The sequence below is a fragment of the Vipera ursinii genome (assembly GCF_947247035.1).
Source record: "Vipera ursinii genome assembly, chromosome: 2".
NCBI lineage: Eukaryota > Metazoa > Chordata > Lepidosauria > Squamata > Viperidae > Vipera > Vipera ursinii.
Window position 1 is genome coordinate 22,692,706 of NC_139513.1, and position 20,854 is coordinate 22,713,559.

Below are 20,854 nucleotides of genomic sequence, written 5' to 3' on the forward strand. Positions count from 1 at the left end.
AAATGGTATAAATGCTCGAGGAGGGGGTTGGACCTCCAAGGTCCCTTCCAACTCTATTATTCTATGTTCCATGTTCTATGAAAAAAACGACTTAGAGTGGAGTTTGTATTTGCAACCATTACAACAGACATGTCAAACACAAGGCCCGGGGGCCGGATCCGGCCCACGAAGTGGTTTCATGTGGCCCGCGAAGCCTTCCTGGAAACAGTGAGGGAACGGCCCCCACTGCCTTGGCCCTGGCCCAGAGACCCTCCTCCTGCCAGAGACCCTCAGATCTGTCCCACTCCTGCCCAGGCCCCCATAGCCACCCTTGATGCGAACGAGGTAGAGCTGGCCACGCCCACCCATTAAGCCACACCCACTCTAGCCATGCCCACCCAGTAGGCCACGCCCACCCTGCCCATACCCACCCGGACCCTTGAGGGCAACCGCAATGCTGATGCGGCCCTCAATGAAATTGAGTTTGACACCCCTGCATTACAATATCTGTATAGTCAAAGGATTGTGATTTGAGTCCTTGGCAACCGGCATGATATACTTGGAATGGTTGCAGAGTCCTGGGGTCATTTGATCACCCATTTGCAACTCTTCACCTCCGCCCCCCACCCCCCCCAGTTTCGGACCAACAAAGTCAATGGGGAAGTGGGTGATTTATTTACACAAAAAAGTCATGAAATTGGGTGCGGTCACATGACGCCCCCTTAACAATAACACTACTTAACAGTGAATTTCCTGGTCTTTATTGCAGTTGTAAATCAAGGACTACTTGTATACCTTATTGGTGTTATCAAAAGCCACCAGGGATACATTTTTCTTTTTACATCTTGTCAAATGCCTTCTCCTGCCGTGCTCTGGCCTGACATTGACATGTAACAGAGCCAAAAAATCAATTTTATTCCTAATTGAGTAGAATTGCTTCGCCATTACCTGCTCAAGACTCTTGGCCAGGAATTGTAAGTTCAAACCTAGCCTATATTGATGCAAAGAATGGATCTCATGATAAGGATAACATCAACTGAGCCATATCACCTTTTCCCCCCAAGGCTGGTTGAGGGTGGCATTAATAAAAATGCTATTTTTGATTAAATTACTTCCAGCTATTATCAGCCAAGAGCATGCTGGCTGGGAAATTCTGGAAGTTGAACTCCACAAGTCTTAAAGTTGCTAAGTTTGGAGATCCTTGGTCAAGAGGAACTAGATATAAAGGCTATAATAGGCTGAATAGACTCTCAGCTATAAGCTCCAGGATCTGGAAGAGCAAGATACCAATTTTTGCGGGGGCGGGGGTGGGGGGGATAGAATACCAAAGGAGAGGGTCACTTGCCAATGGGAGAAGTCAGGCAAAAATGGCCTTGATTTGATTCCAATGACATTTAAATGTAATTAAAACTGAATAGCTTTAGTAGGATTACTCTACTTGTAGTTAATAAAAGTCCACTTTGTGTCAACAACCTTCGGAGGCTGGGGACTGAGCTCAGGTGGTAGATGTCTGACAGAAGGCTCTCGGGCAAGACAATAGATGCCATTTGCTACAGCCCTGCCCCATTTGTGTTAAAGCAGTGAAGGGAAGCAGCATTCCCTGGACCAGATGCCCCCCAGATGTATGGACTTCAACTCCCAGAATTGCTGAGCCAACAAAGCTATTGCTGAGAATCTGGGCATCCCTACAGAGGATGGGGAGAATAAAAAAAATGTTAAGACAGTCATCCTCGTGGGATTAAAGTGATGCACATTGTTATGTACTGGGCTTGTGGTGATACACCACGTGCGTTACTGGAGTGTCTAACGGCTCTCCAGTATTCCAGACTTGCTGTCTCCTCTCCTGCAATTGGCTAGCCCCAGGTGGCTTGAGTGGGTTCGAATCTATTGGCTGCCACCTAGGGGCTAGGAACACCTGCTGCCAGCATCAAGCTCCCTTCGTCCAGTGCGCTCCCACAGGGAGGGTCTTCTCAGGGTGCCGCCGGTTAAAGATTGCCGGCGGGTAACACCCAGGGGTAGGGCCTTCTCAGTGGGTGCGCCTGCCCTGTGGAACCAGCTGCCTGCGGAGCTTAGGACTGCCCCCGACCTCCGTTCATTCCGCCGAGACCTGAAGACCTGGCTCTTCGAGCTCTCTGGCCCAGGCTGAGAATTTTTTAATTTTAATTTTAACTGGGGTTTTTAATTTTTCTCAGGGTTTTATTTAATCTTTTTTAATTTGTTTTAACGTTTGTATTGATTTTTTTTAAATGCCCTGAGTCCTTCGGGAAAGGGTGGTATATAAATCTAAATAAATAAATAAATAAATAAATAAATAAATAAATAAATAAATAAATAAATATTGTGGCTGGTTGCAGCCCAGGTTTCAGTACAGTTCCAGCAAGAATAAAGTATGAGTTATCCTGTACTCAGCCTCATGTCGTCATTCCTGCTCCCAAGAGCCCACGACTTAACACACATAAAATAAAATGAGGCTTTGATTTCATAACTCTGGCCACCATTAGGACCTTTTTCTGCCTCCACCCCCTTAGCTACACGGATATCCTTGCTGAGAATTCTGGGAGTTGAAATCCAGATAGCAGAAGGATGTCCAGATGCGTGGCCTTTTTAAAGGACGCCCACAGGTGAAGAGAATTGAATCGGCCTCCAACTTACAGGTAGTCTTAGATTTAAGACTATAGTTCAGCCTGGAATTACGATTGTAGGTTATGCCGGTCATTAAGCAGGTCAGCACATGATGGATTTGATTTTGCAAACTTTTTTGTGTGTGATGGTCATTAAGCAAATCACGACGATTGTTAAAGCAAATGCTACAGTTGTTCAATGAACCCATTGCCCCCAATGGGCAGTTATTGCCTGAAACTGGAAAGTATTGTCATAAACGACAGTCACGTGATTACGGGATGCTGCAAATGTCCGTAAATGTGGGCTGGTTGCCGAGTGCCCAAAATGCAATCACATGACTGTGCGGGGAGGGGTTGGCTGTCTGAACTTCAAATCCAGGAGGCAAGTACCTTTTTGGGGGTACATTTACTGTATTTATTTATTTATTTATTTATTTATTTATTTATTTATTTATTTATTTATTTATTTATTTACTTATTTACTTATTTATTTATTTATTTATTTATTTATTTATTTAGTTTTCCATACCGCCTTATTCCCGAAGGACTCAGGGCGGTTTACTACGTTACCAGTAGTTCTTCTCCTTCCCCTCCATGATTCATCATCCCTAGATAATTTTTGCTCTCTCCCAGTATCCTTTTATCTCATGTTGAGGCAGGGCTGTTTGTGGAGAATTTGGGGGTGGGGGAAGGGTTGAGTGTCTTGCCCCCTCTGCGATCCTCTTGAGACTAAAATTACATCCGTCTCCTCCCCCCCCCACGTTTTATAGATAAATTATAGCAGACATGTGAACAAACAAATTCGGCTCCCGCCATTATGTCTAGCCTGGAATACGCAAAGTACTTTGGACAAGCTGATGCAGTTCATAAATGTCGGCATTTCTTTAACCCTCCAGCATTCTGTGGGCTCTCTTTTTTTTTCAGATTGAGAAAATTAATCTGTCCAAAATGAGGCAGATGCTTTAAATCTTTGTTTGGAACACTTGATGGGAGATTTTAAGGGGGGGAAAAAGAGAGCGAAGAAAAACAGGTGGGGAAATGTTTTTTAGGGACATTCTTCCTGTATACTTTCTTTTCTGGATTATTTTATTTTTTTTGAGTGAGCCATTGCAAAATCCAAGACTTGAATTCTCTGTGTATGTGAATTCTCTGACTCTCTGCCTAACCTAAATTTTTCATTTTAGAATAGAATAGAGCTGGAAGGTACCTTAGAGGTCTTCTAGTCCAGCCCCCTGCTCAAGCAGGAGAACCTATACCATCTCAGACAGGTGACTGTCTAGTGCAGGGGTCTTCAAACTTGGCCCTTTGATGACTTGTGGACTTCAACTCCCAGAATTCCTCAGCCAGGTGTGCCTGGCTGAGGAATTCTGGGAGTTGAAGTCCACAAGACATGAAAGGGCCAAGTTTGAAGACCCCTGGTCTAGTGTCTCTGCTTAAAAACCTCCAGTGATGGAGTGCCTATGATTTCTGAAGGCAAGCTGTTCCACTGGTTAATTGTCCTCACTGTTAGAAAGTTTCTCCTTAATTCCAGGTTGCTTCTCTCTTTTATTAGTTTCTAACAGTTGTTTCTTATCCTGCCCTCTGGTGCGCTGGAGAATAGTTTGACCCCCTCTTCTTTGTGGCAGCCCCTCAAATACTGGAATACTGCTATCATGTCACCCCTATTTCTTCTTTTCTTTAGACCAGGGGTAGGCAACGTCGGCTCTTTTATGACTCATGGACTTCAATTCCCAGAATTCTGGGAGTTGAAGTCCATAAGTCATAAAAGAGCCGACGTTGCCTACCCCTGCTTTAGACTAACCAAACCCAAATCCTGCAGCCGTTTTTTATATGTTTTAGTCTCCAGGCCTTGGATCATCTTAGTTGCTCTTCTCTGAACTTTTTCCAAGGTCTCAACATTTTTTTTTGTAGTACGGTGACTAAAATTGGTTGCTTACCCTACAAGGCTCCATCCATAAAAGGTTGCCAGAACTCCGTTTTGGGCGTTCTATGACAAAAAAAGCCCTGATGATGGGTTAGGATTAGGGAATCTAATTGCAACATGGAATCTAATTTTTCTAGTTCTCCAAATAATCCATCTTTTGACAAGTAGTCCATGCTAATTTCATAAAGCGACACTGTGTTTCAAAAACTCTGGTCACTGGTATGTGTTATTTTTGTATTAAAATTGGCTCACTGGTCAGAAAATATTGCATTAAATGAAGAGGCTCACACTTCCAAGCAGGTTAAAGTGTTTTAGTGATTTACATGATCACGGTGTTGAGTAGTGTTGAGTAGTGCCTGAAGTTTGTAACTTTGAAAAAAAGTCTAGCCATGGAATTTAATTAAGAACTTGCCTAAACCTAGGTACTTTGAATATTAAAGGTCCTTGGTCTGGGGTAGGCAACCTCGGTTCTTTTATGATTCATGGACTTCAACTCCCAAAATTCCTCAGTCAGCATAGCTGACTGAGGAATTCTGGGAGTTGAAGTCCATGAGTCATAAAAGAGCCGGGGTTGCCTACCCCTGTCCTTGGTGCTCTCTGAGCTTGGTTGCTTTCTTGCAGACATTTCATTATCCAAATTAGGTATAATCATTAGTGCTGATGATGTTACCTAGTCTGGGTAATGAAACATCTGCAAGGAAACAACAAAGCTCAGAGAGCATCAAGGATCCCTGATTTCAACCGCGAACTACTAATATTCTCCTCTATTGGTACTTTGAATGTTGCTATATGAGGAATTTCCTCATTTTCCACAACTGTGGAAAAGAACAAATGTTTAAGGCTCGTTTTAAATGATAGCCTCCAACACTATTGATTCCACTTCTGTGAGATTTGTGACTTTCACCTCTCAGACAGGAACTCAAAACAACATTCACAACATTAGCTTCTATTTTTCCCAACAGCAGAGGTGTCAAACTGCTGGCCCGCAGGCCGGATGCGTCATCCGGAAGCTGCGCCCACCCCATTGCCGGCAATGGCAAAACAGTCCCGATACATCTCACTAGGGTTTTATAAAGCGGTATTCGTACTTCGTGTTATCTTGATTCTATGCCTGTTTATACAACCCAGGATTGTATTAGCTTTTTTGGGTGCTGCTGCACACTGCTGGCTCATGGTCAAGTGATCGTCCACCAGGACTCCAAGGTCCCTCTCACAGTTACTATTTTTGAGCCAGGTCTTGCCCAATCTGTACATGTACCTTTGATTTTTTTTTCCTGTCTAAATGGAAAACGTTGCTCTTCTTCACATTAAAATTCATTTTGTTGGATAAGGCCCATTGTTCAAATTTGTCAAGATCTTTTGGGATCCTGAGTTTGTTGTCTTCTGGGGTGTTGGCTATTTCTGCCAGTTTAGTGTCCTCTGCAAATTTGATCAGTTTTCCTTCTGTTCCCTTATTTAAGCCATTTATGAAGATATTGAAGAGTACTGGGCCTAAGACGGAGCCTTGTGGTACCCCACTGCTTACTTCTCTCCATGTGGATGTAGTACCATTAAGGACTACTCGTTGAGTGCAGTTTGTCAGCCAGCTTTTAACTGAAGAGGTTACTTGGATGAGTAACAAAACGTCTCAGTTTAATAAATTTTGGTCCAGTTGCCATGATTTCACCTTTTCAGATGCTTGAATTCTTTACTTTTTCTGCCTGATGCTAGACAGTGGCACCCTGCAAAGTTCAGAGCAATCCAGAAATGGAGTTTCTAAACGCTGAGGCCACCTTTGGTTCAAGGAAGCAAAAGGTCATCCTAAAATTAGGGAGGCATTGCTATGGGATGACATGCATGGAGGAATGTATAGGAAAGTCACACAATCCTGGGCCATTCTGTTTTTGCTGTCCTAATCCCTCTTCCCAGTCAAAAAAGAACGCCAATTGTTCCAATAAGACGGAACCAGGCTGTCATACTGTGCTTCAGTAAAATGCACATTTTTTTTTCTTTACGGGGCAGGGCGAGGGTGACACGCCAACAGCAGCAAGTGAGGCATTTTCTAAATTTTTGACATGCCAAGCTTCAGAGGTTTCACCATCGTTGTCTGGGCTTCCATTTGAGGGCCTTCTGCAAGCATTTGCTACCTGATCCTTTGAATTGGAGATGCCAAAGATGTCACAGACAATCTGCCACTTAATTTCCACTCTCTTCTCCAATATCTGTATCATTTATGACCTGGTAGCACATGATTTTTCTCTTGTTTGATTCCTGAATTTCGACAATCTTGGTGGGGTAGTAAAAATGCAGAAGGGCTGTGGGCTATAATGTGGCTACAAACACATTGCTTCAAAAGTAACTTATGACCGTTTGCCATAGTTACAACTCAGTTGTGGATGTAAGATGAGGACTATCTTTATTTTAAAACTGGATTTATACTCCTCTAGTTACTATCACTGGTTTAGACACTTTACATTTTAATAGTAGAGGAATTAGGAAATGGATTGCTTCTGCTTCAAGTTGTCGGCTCTGGGACTACGTTCCTTCCAGTTTATCAAACTAAATTAAGAGCTGATGAAAGAGCTGGATAGGAAGAGGAGTCTAATTAAATTGGTGAGATATATGGCTATCTCACTGCTGATTGGCTTAGGCTTTTATGTGGCCTGTTGTGAAATATGCCACTTTGTGACTTTTCAGCTTTCCCCCCCCCCCCGCCTTCTTAAGTGACAGCAATATTAGGCTGGAGCCTGCTGCAATGCATTAGACAGTCTTCCAAACAGAAAAATGTCTCGTTCCTTGGAAACAGGCTGTAACGTTGTTATAAGCTGAATTCCTACACTGCATTACAGATATTATTAAACGTTATTTCTTTTTTCTTGACATCAGCAGTAGAAAATTACCGTATTTTCCAGCGTATAAGACGACTGGGCGTATAAGACGACCCCCCAACTTTTGAGATGATTTTCATGGGTTAAAAAGTCGTCTTATACGCTGGAAAATACAGTAGGTGAGAGGTTGGAAATGTTAATTTGCAACATGTTTTTTTTAAAGAACATCTTTCTTCATCCCTCTTTAACTAAGAGTGGAGCATACAGTGGAGATGAGCCAGAGTCTGCAAAAACAACCGTGTCAGAAATTGTTAGGAAATAAAACTGCCTAATGTCATAAAACCTTGGTACATATTTGTGGTGTACCTGCAAGTGAAATAAAATATACAGATCTAGTTGTTGCCACTTAAAAAAAGACAAGGTAAATGCAAAAGGTGGAGAAAAGTAGGATGGCAACTTGAATTCAGCAAGGAATGGAGAGAACATTTTAGACTTTTTTAGTTTTAGGAAAAAAAAGTGAGGAAGGAGCATGCAGAATTACGCAATTTGCCTGTTCTTCAAGAAACAATTCTTGGATTGGACTTCCTGCATGGGGTAAATTTCAGGCAGAATTTTCATTACAGGCAGAGATCTCAGTAGGCAAAAAATAAAATAAAAATCTGCTTTTTAAATATAGCACCCGAACACGGTTTCATCTAATGAAGCTGATATGGGTGGAAGCTTCAGGTGCTCTTCTTTTATGGATCAGTCGATTGGGATTCCTGCACTTATCATGGACTCTGTATTTATGTCTTTCACGGACCATTCCAACTCTGTCCTGGATTTTAATGGCTTTTCAGGTAGTCCTTGAGTTGGGACAGGATTCCTGTTTGGAAGTCATTACAGTTGTAAAACAAGGCACCCGCATGACTGGACTTGATTTTATGACATTTTTTTCAGTGGTCATTAAGTGAATCAGTGGGGTCGTTCAGCTAATGTCAGGTGTCAACGCTGCTAACATCGGATGTTTTTGCATTGACAACAGATGGAAATGTAGCCATCTTTTTCTCTTTTAGAGTTAGATGATGCTGGGAGGGGGGGGAATGTGAATGAGAGTCCAGCTAGGCATAACAACACTAAACTTAGCATGAGAATCAAGGTTAATGAACCCAGAGTTGATAAAGAATTGGCGGGCTGGAGAGGAAGCCCACGCTTCAAGTTAATTGGAGAATGTGATTTATGACTGCTAATTGGAGGAGGGAATTATGCTTTGATACTATGTGCCCAAGGGAGGGAAATTCAGTTGTTGACTTTGATTATGTAAGTGCCGATATTATGCTGCTCGAATAAAAGATCCTTTAAGGTAAACAATGCCTCAAAGTTCTTTTGAAGAGTTTCATCTGTCGGAACCATGACATTAGGATCGTAAGTGCAAATGGGAATTATTATTTTTTTACGACAGAAACCTGTAAAACCCACTGCAAATTGCGGTCCCATGATTGTGGGACACTGCAACCAGTCATAAAGATGAACTTATTGCCAAATACCAGGTAGTCTTCGACTTGCAACAGTCTGTTTAGTGACCACTCAAAGTTACAGCGGCACTGAAAAAGGTGACTCAACGACCGTTTTTCACAGTTACGACCTTTGCAGCACTCCGATGGTCACATGATCAAAATTCAGATGCTTGGCAACTGGTTCATATTTATGACCATTGACATGTCCGAGGGTCACATGATTTCCTTTTGTGACCTTCTGACAAGCAGAGTCAATGGAGTAGTTTATTGCCAAATACAGGTAGTCCTCAACTTACAGCAGTTCATTTAGTGATCATTCAAAGTTACAGTGGCACTTAACAACTGGGTTATTAACTTACCAATTGCAGTAATTCACAACATAAATTTTGGTCTCAACTGTTGTCATAAGTCAAGGACTACCTGTACTTGAATTGAAGTCACGTGACCATTGGGAGGGGGCATGATATTTTATGATGATCCAAAATGCTGTACGGGCCATAAGACACCAACCTCAGCTCCATCATAATTTCAGATGGTTGTTAAGCGATTGGTCGTATGTCAAGGACTCCCTGTAAAAAAGGATTAAACCAGAGCTTCTCCAACCTTTTCCCTCGTTCCCCAAAACTGCTTATCAGAAAATCTTATTTGCCTGAAATGGTATAGGGCAGGGGTAGGCAACCTCGGCTCTTTTATGACTCATGGACTTCAACTCCCAGAATTCCTGAGCCAGCATAGCTGGCTCAGGAATTCTGGGAGTTGAAGTCTATGAGTCATAAAAGAGCCGAGGTTGCCTACCCCTGGTATAGGGTTTCCTGCCTGAGCAGGGGGTTGGACTAGATGACCTCCAAGATCCCTTCCAACTTTCTTCTTCTTCTTCTTCTTCTTCTTCTTCTTCTTCTTCTTCTTCTTCTTCTTCTTCTTCTTCTTCTTCTTCTTCTTCTTCTCCTTCTCCTTATTATTATTGTTGTTGTTGTTGTTGTTATTATTATTATTATTATTATTATTATTATTATTATTATTATTATTATTATTATTATTATTATTATTATTATTTTTCAAAGAGCAGGTCCCAAGTCTGTTCCTTCAGCACCGTTGTAATTTCAAACAGTTGCTGGATAAATGGTCACAACTCGAGGACTACAAGTATTAGTGGTGAATGCTCCAACACTGGAAGTTTTTAAGAAGAGACTGGACAGCCATTTGCCTGAAATGGTATAGGGCAGGGGTCGGCAACCTAAAAAAGGTAAAGAGCCACTGGGAACCGGTTCCATGACACATAAAAGAAACTGGGAGCCGCATGCGTGCGTCCATGCATGCGCATGCGCAAAAAAACATTTTGCGCATGTGCAAAACGGGTTTTTCTTGTGCATGCAAGGACGCACGCGGTTGCCATTTTTTTAATGTGTGATGGTTTGCTGATGACGGACATGGATGCAGGAGCCGGAGGGAAAGGAATGCAAAATTGCATGGAGGGGCGCAAGGGGTGGAAGATGCCGGGATGGGGAGAGGAAGAGGCAGGGTGAGTGGCTCCGAAGGACTCACGGTCAAGCTGGTGCCCAGCACGATCACGTCGTAGGCCTCGTCCATGGTGCCGGCTACACAGCCGCCTCCCCCCTCCCCGAGAGGAGCCAAGATGGACCGCGGGTTCAAGAATCCCGTTCAAGAATCTCTCCGCCGCGGGGAACCGCCCCAGCTAACTTCGCTTTTCCTATGTATGCCGTAGCAGACGCCAATGGGAGGCGTGGCGGGAGACGAGAAAGACGCGCGCGTTACTTTTCCCAGATTGGTGCCTATGCTTAGAAGCAAGAAAAAGAAGTCCCGAAGCCACTTTCCCGGGGCTGGTCGTTTGGGTGGGGAAGGGGGGGGTTGTAAATCGCGGAGGCCCTGCCCCTCCTGCTGTCATGGCAACAGCGGTGGCACCACTGATCTGGAAGTAAATGGATCCGTAATTCTGAATAAAGGAGAAAATAATTCCCAACACCCCAGGTGTAGTTCCTCTCCCCATCCCCACTCTCAAGCCTCTGTCAGAAACATCTTAAAAAGATTTGCTGCTTGCAGCGACTCCCAAGATAACTCCGCCAAGGAAAAGAGATCCGCGATATGGGGTGGGGAGAGGGGGAAGGGCAGTAGTTGCACCCACACTGGTTGCATGTTAATAGTGTCGGGGACTGCAGTTCACGGCGCTTCGGTTACTGGGGAATATTTTTGTCAGTTGCAAAGCTGCTTTCCACGCTCCAGCTGCGTTCCCGCTCCTCGCCAGCCATAAAATGGTTGATAGGGCTTTGGGTCGACTGAGCAATGTAGGACCGCAGCCTTTATGATCTCCTGCTTCCCCTTGATTGCGTTACAGGGTTGAGGGAGCCGACCTGTCAGCTTTGGACCGGCCTCACCGTCCCGAGGCCGCGTCGGGTTTGGTTTTTTTTGCCCGCCTCGAACGACTCGCGTGTAATCGCGTCCTGATGATAAAGGATTCACGCAAGAGGGAGGGGAGAGAGCGTCCCCCGATATACTCGGTGAGGCTGAGACCGCTTTAAAGCTGGGCTTGAGGAACGTGTGTCTTTTAAAAGGCGAATCGTTTCAACTTTTTGGGACTTTTTTGGTTTTCTATCCCGTTTTAACGAGGTTCTGATTTGGCTCTGTTTGGTTTCTTTGGCGTGCCCGGGGGCGGGGGGGGGTCGGTGGAAGAAGAGAGATTCAGGGATTTCGAAACGGCGAAGATGAGAATACAGCATGCTTTCTTTCATCTGCCCTCTCACTGCTTAACAGCGGCGCCGCTGCCCGTTCGCGCGGAGGTCCGCGCGCACCTCTGCAAAGTTTTGGGGAGGTGCGCGCGCACCTCCGCTCGTTCGGAGAGGTGCGCGCGCACCTCTCGGAATGGGCAGCGGCGCCGCTTGTTGGGAAAGCTGCCACGGCCCGTTTGCAGAGCTGCCGCTTTTGGCAGCCTGCAAACGGGCCGCGGCAGCTTTCCCAATGAGCGGCGCCGCTGCCCATTTGCGCGGAGGTCCGCGCGCATCTCTCCAAAGGTTTGGGGAGGTGCGCGCGCACCTGCACCCATTCGGAGAGGTGCGCGCGCACCTCTCCAAACGGGCGGTGCCACTCTCCATTTGGAGAGGTGCGCGCGCACCACTGTCCGTTCGAAGAGGTGCGCGCGCACCGGGCGGCTCCGGAGCCGCGGGTTGCCGACCCGTGGTATAGGGTTTCCAGCCTGAGCAGGGGGTTGGACTAGATGACCTCCAAGGTCCCTTCCAACTTATTATTATTATTATTATTATAAAATCAATATGAATCTTCCCATCATTTCAAACAAGTTGCCATCGTAATTTCATCAATGTTCATCTCAGTAGGAATACTTTGGGAGATTTTCAAATATATTTTACTATACGTGGTAATCTTTAAATTAATTGAAAACCTGCTGTGCTAGGTAATGGGTTTGTGGATCATTACCCAAAGAACTATCACTTTTACACAATTTGAGTTAATTTACCCAGGTTTGGGGAGCACCGTATTCAAAGATTTTCATGCAGGATAACACTCTTGGTGGCTATATTTTACCATAAGGATGAGAAACAATATATCTCTTAATTCCATTTCCCATAGTTGCTATTATATCATAGTGAGGGACTTACTATAGTCATCCTTTTTATCCGTGTTTCAAGCAGGATGTAGAAGTGCTTGATTTAATCTACCAAATATTTTCTTTCGTTCTTAAAAATTTAGCGGGCAAGAGGGGAAGATATATGAGAGAACCAGGAACACGCTTTGTTTAGGGCAATATTTCTCAACCTTGGCAACTTTTAAGATATTAAATATGAGCCAGCAGTGTGTGGTGGCAGCAGCCAAGAAAGCCAGTGCAATCCTAAATTACATTAACAGAGGGATTCAATCAAGATCACGTGAGCTATCTTTAACTTTATACAGTAGATAAAGCCCTTAGTAAGACCACATCTGGAATACTGCATGCAGTTTTGGTTGGTGACCTATAAAAAAGATGTCAGTATTCTAGAAATAGTGCAGAGTGCAGAGAAGAGTGACAAATATGATTAGGGGCCGGAAGGCTAAAATTTATGAAGAACGGTTGCAAGAACTGGACGTGGCTAGTCTAGTGAAGAGAAGGGCCAGGGGGGACATGATAGCAGTGTTCCAATATTTGAGGGGCTGTCACATAGATGAGAGGGTCAAACTTATTTTCCAAAGCTCCAAAAGGACAGACAAGGAACAATGGATGGAAACTGATCAAGGAGAGATTCAACCTAGAAATAAGGAGAAATTTTTGACAGTGAGAACAATCAACCAATGGAACAGCTTCCCTTCAGAAGTTGTGGTTGCTCCATCACTGGAAGCTTTCAAGAAGAGACTGGACAGCCACTTGTCAGAAATGGTGTAGGGTCTCCTGCTTGAGCAGGGGGTTGGAATATGTGATCTTCACGGTCTCTTCCAACTATGGTATTCTGTATATCTGGACTTCAATTCCCAGAATTCCCCTGCCGCTTATTCTGGCTGGGGAATTGGAGTCCACACATTTTAAAGTTACCAAAGTTGAGAAACACTGATTTAGAATCAACGTTGTGAAGGACAAATTTGTCTGTGACTCATGAGATTTAAGGGACGCGGTGGCTCAGTGGGTTAGGACACTGAGCTTGTCGATCAGAAGGTCGGCAGTTTGGCAGATCAAATCCCGAGTGCCGTGTAACAGAGTGAGCGCCTGTTACTCGTCCCAGCTTCTGCCAACCTAGCAGTTCGAAAGCACGTAAAAATGCAAGTAGAAAAATAGGGACCACTACGGTGGGAAGGTTAACAGCGTTCCGTGTGCCTTTGGCGTCTAGTCATGCCAGCCACATGACCACAGAGACGTCCTCGGACAAGCGCTGGCTCTTTGGCTTTGAAACGGAGATGAGCACTGGCCCCTAGAGTTGGAAACGACTAGCACGCATGTACTAGTCTTTTACCTTTACCTGTACTACCTTTACCTTTTACCATGAGATTTAGATCTCATCAGCTTTGCAGTAAACATGGAAATAAGATCTGATGACAATAGAAAGGAATGACCTTCTCCTCTAAATGAATTCAGATTCAAAGTCCAAGTAAATCACAGCAAACGTGACGTGATCTATATTTGGGGAATGTATTTGTGGAATTCTGAAGGACAAAAAAAATCTATAAAAGAACTAGCAAATTATGTTAAGTAGGAAATTCTGTACGTGGAGCCGAGCCAAATTCATCATAAGAACTTGGCAAAAGCTATGATCGTGAAATGAAAGGTTAGATGGATGTGAAGGGAACTGCTTTTTATTAGATGCTTTTCTTTGATCAGCACTTTCTGAGTGAGCAAGATCCGTTTATACCGCGCAAGAGATTTTGAAAAAAATGTGGTGCTCATTGGAAGGAAAATGAGAAGATCTACAGGTTTTCTTCAAGTTACAGGCACACTGGAACCCAAAATTCCTGTAGCCGAGTGACTGAATTTTGATCACATGATCAAGGGGATGCTGCAGTGGTCTTCAGTGTGAAAAACGGTCATAAGTCACTTTTGCCAATGCAGTTGCAAACTTCAAATGGTCACAATGAACTGTTGTAAGATGGGGACTACCTGTATATCTGAATTGGCATGGGTCCTGTGTGGTTGTATGAAAGTGGAGATTCATAAGTTGATTATAGTTGCATGGTGCACCCCAACAAATGATGGCAATGAGAGATAACTGGTTTGGGATAAAAACATACAGAATTTTGACGGAAAGTATCCAGGGAACAATATGTGGATGATAAGAATAGATGAGTGGGAATGAGTTCAAAGAGGACAGAAAAAGGGATCGGGTTGCTCAAGAGATTAAAGAATGAATGAACATGGGAACTGTTTGGTGAGATGCACTTTGGTGCTCAGAAAAACATCTGCTTCGAATATGTGATCTCATCATAAATCGACTCATGTGTACCCATGAAAAAGGGAGTACATTAAAAAAAACAATTGATTTCATTGTTTATGACGAACAATTGAGAAGGTTCACGGAGGGTACGCTAAGAGGTTCTGAATGTGGAACAGGCCATTATTTGATAGCATCGAGAATAGTTCCTGGAAAGAAATGGACTCCAAACGAAAAGTACAGAAGTGAAAGGAATATGGATGGAAGTAGAATGATTGCAGAGAGTTCGAGTCTTGCACGAGAAACTATTAGAAATTAATCTCCCAAAAGAACGAATGGAAAACAGATGTAAGACAGATGATGTGGAAACAGTGTGGAGAGAATGGTCATAGGGAGCTGTGGAATTGTAGGGAGTTCCTTTCATAGGACGGATGACAAAGGATGGAATGATGAACAGCAAAAGGCCATGGATAACAAAAATACATTTACAGGGACAAGAGAAAGAGATAGTTGCAGGTAGCCCTCAATTTACAACCTTTTGTTTAGTGACTGTCCGAAGTTACAATGGCATTGAAAAAAAAGGGACATGGCTGTTTTTTCACATTTACGACCATTGCAGCATCCGCTTAGTCACATGACCAGAATTCGTACTCTTAGCAACTGGCTCATCTTTACGACAGTTGCAGTGTCCCGGGGGTCACACGATCCCCTTTTGTGACCTTCCGACAAGCAAAGTCAAGGGGGAAGCCAGATTCACTTAACAAGCCTGTTACTGCCTTAACTGCGGTGATTCCCTTAACAATTGTGGCAAGAACAAGTCGTAAGATGGGGCAAAACTCACTTAATACCCGTCTTGCTTAGCAATGGACATTTTTGAGCTCATTTGTGGCCCAGGCTGAGGATTAATCTTATTTTAACTGGGGTTTTATTTATGCAGGGACAAATATAATTTTTTAAAAATTTGTTTTTAACTTTTGTATCTTGGTTTTTTAATCACCCTGTAAACCTTTTCCTTCGGGAAAGGGCGGTATATAAATGTAATAAAATAAATAAATAAATAAATAAATAAGTCGAGGAATACCCGTATGTAAGGTGTATGGAGAGAAAAATAGAGTTTCAAAGAATGTGGCCAGAGAGCAACAAATGTTTAAGGTTAAAAGGGACAAGAAAAGGCAGAGCAGTTTTTTGATAAATTGGGAAGTTTGTGAAAAGGATTAAATTGTTTGCCGCTGAGGAGATGAAATTAAAAAGAAAAGTAAAATTACTAGGTATGAAATGGAGGGAAGAGCATGCTGGAAGGACTATTTTTGATGATGATTCCAGGATGATTCTGGGAGATTTATATAGGATCAGGAATCCTACAGAGTGGGATTAAAATGAACAATGTGTACAGTTTATTACCATTGCCTTTATTGTTGAAGAGTGAATGCAAAACCTATGGGGGATAATACCTTAAGGATGCCTGCAAAGCCATTTCACAGAGCGATCAGGGAAGTGATAATGAGCCCAATTTGGAAAGTGCAAAATGGCTTAAAGTAGATCAGTTTTGCTGTTCGTCAGCTCCTTGAGAAACGTGTGAGTTGAGAAGGATCATTCATGGCACATTTGTGGGTTTAGAGAAAGCATGACAAAGTGGATAGATATAATCTGTACTTTGAATGGATATAAAATTCAGGATTGGTGGCTGAACATGTTAAGAGCAGGATATACGTAGCAAGTGGTTTAACACCGAGCAGAGATTAAGACAAGAATGTGAGCTGTTCCCTTAGATGTTTTTAATGTACTTGTGAAGCAATGTATATATAAGGGATTCAAGTGGTGACTTTAGAAGGGGGAGTGTGAACTTGTGTGTACTTTTTTTTAAAATGGGTGATACTGTGTTGCTAGTTAAAAACCCAAACGATTTTCAGGGAATATTAGATAAATAAAAAGGTAAAGGTTTCCCCGCACATGCGTGCTAGTCGTTTCCGACTCTAGGGGCCGGTGCTCATCTCCGTTTCAAAGCCGAAGAGCCAGCACTTGTCCGAGGACGTCTACGTGGTCATGTGGCCGGCATGACTAGACGCCAAAGGCGCACGGAACGCTGTTACCTTCCCACCGTAGTGGTCCCTATTTTTCTACTTGCATTTTTACGTGCTTTCGAACTGCTAGGTTGGCAGAAGCTGGGACGAGTAACAGGCGCTCACTCTGTTACGCAGCACTCGGGATTCGACCCGCCAAACTGCTGACCTTCAGATCGACAAGCTCAGTGTCCTAACCCACTGAGCCACCGCGTCCCATTAGATAAATAGTGTAATGCAAAAAGGTGCCAAATCTAAAAATTGAACGTATTAAAAATGATTGGATTTGCCCAGGGAAATAAAATGGACTATTGCAAGTTATACACACATAATGATAAAAGCAAGCAGATGAATTTGAATACCTTTGCAGAATATTTACTAAAGACGGGGAAATGTATGGCGGTATTGGAAGACAACCGCTGGTACAAAGATGATGAGTAGTACAGGTAGTCCTCGACCTATGACCACAATTGAACCCAAACTCTCTGTTGCTAAGTGAGATGTTTGTGAACTAGGTTTTGTCCCATTTTACGACCTTACTTGCCACAGTTGTGAAGTGAATCACTGCAGTTGTTATGTTAGTACTATAGTTGCTAAGTTAATCTGGCTTCCCTATTAACTTTGCTTGTCAGAAGGGCGCAAAAGGACCCCGGACCCTGCGACCGTCATAAATATGAGTCAGTTGCCAAGTGTCTGAATTTTGATCATGTGTTCCTGGGGATGCTGCAAAGGTCATAAGTGTGAAAGATGGTCATAAGTCACTTTTTCACTGCCGTCGCAACCTCATAGGGTCACTGAATCAACTGTTGTAAGTCAAGGATGACTCTTAAATGGTCTGTATGAATTTTTGTCAGAAGAAGCCAAGGGGTGTGTGTGTGTGTGTGTGTGTGTGAGTGTGTGTGTGTGTGCTGCTGCTGCCCATTTTGTGGTTAAAAAAAGGGAGAGTAGAATGCGTCAAGAGAAAGTTTAATCCATTTGGAATAGGTTACTTTAAGAGCTGGATGTAATTGAGCGAGTGAATAGATGCTGAATGGGTGTGTGTTACAGTGAGGTGGTTTGGTCATACAAAGAATGAATCATAAAGCAAATATATGAAGGAATATATCTGTAAAATAATTGGATGGTGTTAATGAAATGCTCAGAATGAGTGATGCGAGACATTTAAAAAAATGACGAAGCATTAGGAAAAAAAACCAAAAACCAAAGCAAGCATATGAAAGAAGGATATGGGTATACTGAACACAAGAATGAAAAGGTATGGAGAAATAATATAAACGGGATTTGTGTAATTAAACTTAGCTAATGCTTCCTTTTTTTATTCCCTATTTGTGTATTTAGCAAATTTATATAGCCACCTATCTCACTAAAAATGGCTATAGGTATGGCTGCCAACACAATAACAGTTAAAAGCAGTATAATGATCTTAAAACACTGAAGCGGGATTCAAAATAAGAACATTAAAAGACCCAAGGTTACAAGAAAATACAAGTAGTCTAACATACAATCACCTAGCTGGCTGCAGGTTACTGGAATAATCACATTTTGGGTTTAAAGATTTAAAGTTTATATCTTTTAAAAATCTCTCTCTCTCTCTCTCTCTCTCTCTCTCTCTCTCTCTCTCTCTCTCTCTCTCTCTCTCTCTCTCTCTCTCTCTCTCTCTCTCTCCCTCTCCCACTTTCCTCCTCCTCCTCCTCCTCTTTCTGTCGGTCTCAATATTAATTGCCCCAAAGAGAAATAAATGTAGGATGGATATGGATACAAATCACATCTGGCGAGGAGGAATGAATACATGTGGGTGCACCAAGAATCTTCTGTAGCAAATAATTCTTAGCACCCATGACAAACTGGGTAACTCGAGTTACTAAATTATTAACCCTAAATTACTAACCCACCAACATAGATGGGAGCGTTCAAATAGATTTGAATTTGCAATTCATCCATGGTAAAAAAAAGAAATGGGCTTCTTTAGAGGCATGAGAAATAATTCCTTAATAATCAGGCTAGCAACTGTCAGATTGTGAATTCTAGTTCCGCCATAGAACACAAAGGAGGAGACCTGTGGTTGAACAAGACACTAACCCACCCCCCTCTCTCTCTCTCTCTCACACACACACACAATTCAAAGAATTGGGTTTTGATTGCTGGGAGGCACCTCAGTTCATGTTATTCAGGCAATCTTAGGGGTTTTCCTCTATGGATAATTCAGTCGGATGGTTAATTGGTTCTTGGCAGGGACTCAGATCTGTGGGGCATCAATTGAACTTGGCAGCTTTCTCCAACAGGACCATTGGCTGGGTTGGCGTGGCTGCCCAGCTGCTCTGCATTCCTCATACATAACTGGAACTCCTTTCCCCTTTGGCACCTTATGTCTCTCTCACTCCCCTCCCCACCCCCCCTCCCCTTCACTCTGAGCTGGAGAGATTTCTGAATTGCAGGGGTTAAAATCCAGCTGGGCAAAATGAGGACACCCACCCTGTTCAGCTGCTGTTGAGAAGGAGGATGAAAGCATGGGAGAGGAGGAGAAGAAGAAAAAAAACAAAAACATCTGCCAACTTTGTGGCTGCAGTAAATATTCTTAAATCCAGACAAGGTTTAATATGAGCTAGGCTTTAACTCCAGAAATGTAGGGCTTTTAAAAAATGTTTTCAGCCCAGGGTTATGATTTAATTAGTTTTCAGCATGAGGCAGATATATATACATACATACATACATACATACATACATACATACATGTATGTATGTATGTGTGTATGTGTATGTGTATGTATGTATGTAGGGAACGCGGTGGCTCAATGGGTTAGGACGCTGAGCTTGTCAATCAGAAGGTCGGCAGTTTGGCGGGTCGAATCCCGAGTGCCGCATAGCAGAGTGAGCGCCTGTTACTCGTCCCAGCTTCTGCCAACCTAGCAGTTCGAAAGCACGTAAAAATGCAAGTAGAAAAATAGGGACCACTACAGTGGGAAGGTAACAGCGTTCCGTGTGCCTTTGGCATCTAGTCATGCCGACCACATGACCACGGAGACGTCCTCGGACAAGCGCTGGCTCTTCGGCTTTGAAACGGAGATGAGCACCAGCCCCTAGAGTCGGAAACGACTAGCAGGCATGTGCGGGGGAACCTTTACCTTTATATGTATATGTATATGCATATGTGTGTGTGTATGTGTGTGTATAAACCCTAATCAAACAAATCATTCATAATTCTTTACTTTTAATAGAGTAATTTATCATTTTCTCTAAAAATACAATAAAAATGATTTCCCCCCCTATTGTATCTCTTATCTATGAACAGATAAAGCCTCATGAGTCAAGAAAAATCCATTAAGAGCTATCAGAAACAGCAACATATTAAAAATGTTAACCTTTAATCCCTTCAAATATTCCACAAATTAATTTCTTATCATTTTCTCTTTTCTTTTCTCAGAAACTCCTCCGCAAGTTTAACACATACCAGAAATAACATCCATATTTTAACAAAATAATCTCTTCCTCCAATATATTATCTATAAACAAATCATTAAAGCTTGTCATCAGTTCTGGTCAAGACGAACCCATTAAAAGTTCCTGGAAAGAACATCATATATACTTTTAAGATCAAATAAGCCACTTTTATATTCTTTCTTTTTGCTTTTAGAAATCTTGAAGGGAATAACCTTTAAATAGTTTTCCAACAACTGATTTCTTTTCAGAATAACAGAGTTTGGGAGGTACCTTGGAGGTCTTCTAGTCCAACCCCCTGCTCAAGCAGAAAACCCAATACCATTTCAGACAAATGGTTGTCCAATTTCTTCTTAAAAACCTCCAGTGTTGGAGCACCCACAACCTTTGGAGGCAAGCTGTTCCACTGATTACAGGTAGTCCTCAACATATGACCACAATTGAACCCAAAATTTCTGTTGTTAAGTGAGACATTTGTTAAGTAAGTTTTGCCCCATGTTACTATCTTTCTTACCATAGTTGTTAACTAAATTGCTACAGTTGATTAGTTAGTAACCCAGCTGGGATGTGAATCTGGCTTCCTCGTTGACTTTGCTTGTCAGATATTTGCAAACGGTGATCACATGAACTTGGGAAACAGCAATGGTCATCAATATGAACCACTTGCCAAGCAT

General features: G+C 42.9%; 1 protein-coding gene across 4 annotated transcripts in view; it reads left to right on the forward strand.

Annotated features, from left to right (window-relative positions):
- DDR1 (discoidin domain receptor tyrosine kinase 1) overlaps positions 1-20,854 on the forward strand; it is an 81,515-nt gene that overhangs the window by 9,695 nt on the left and 50,966 nt on the right. Inside the window, exon 1 of one of the 4 annotated variants that reach the window (XM_083356842.1) lies at positions 19,065-19,310. The exons of the other annotated variants lie outside the window; for them this stretch is intronic. The gene's annotated coding sequence lies outside the window, so the exon portion shown is untranslated. Of the gene's footprint in view, positions 1-19,064; positions 19,311-20,854 lie in introns of those variants that run through there. 4 annotated transcript variants of the gene reach the window in all.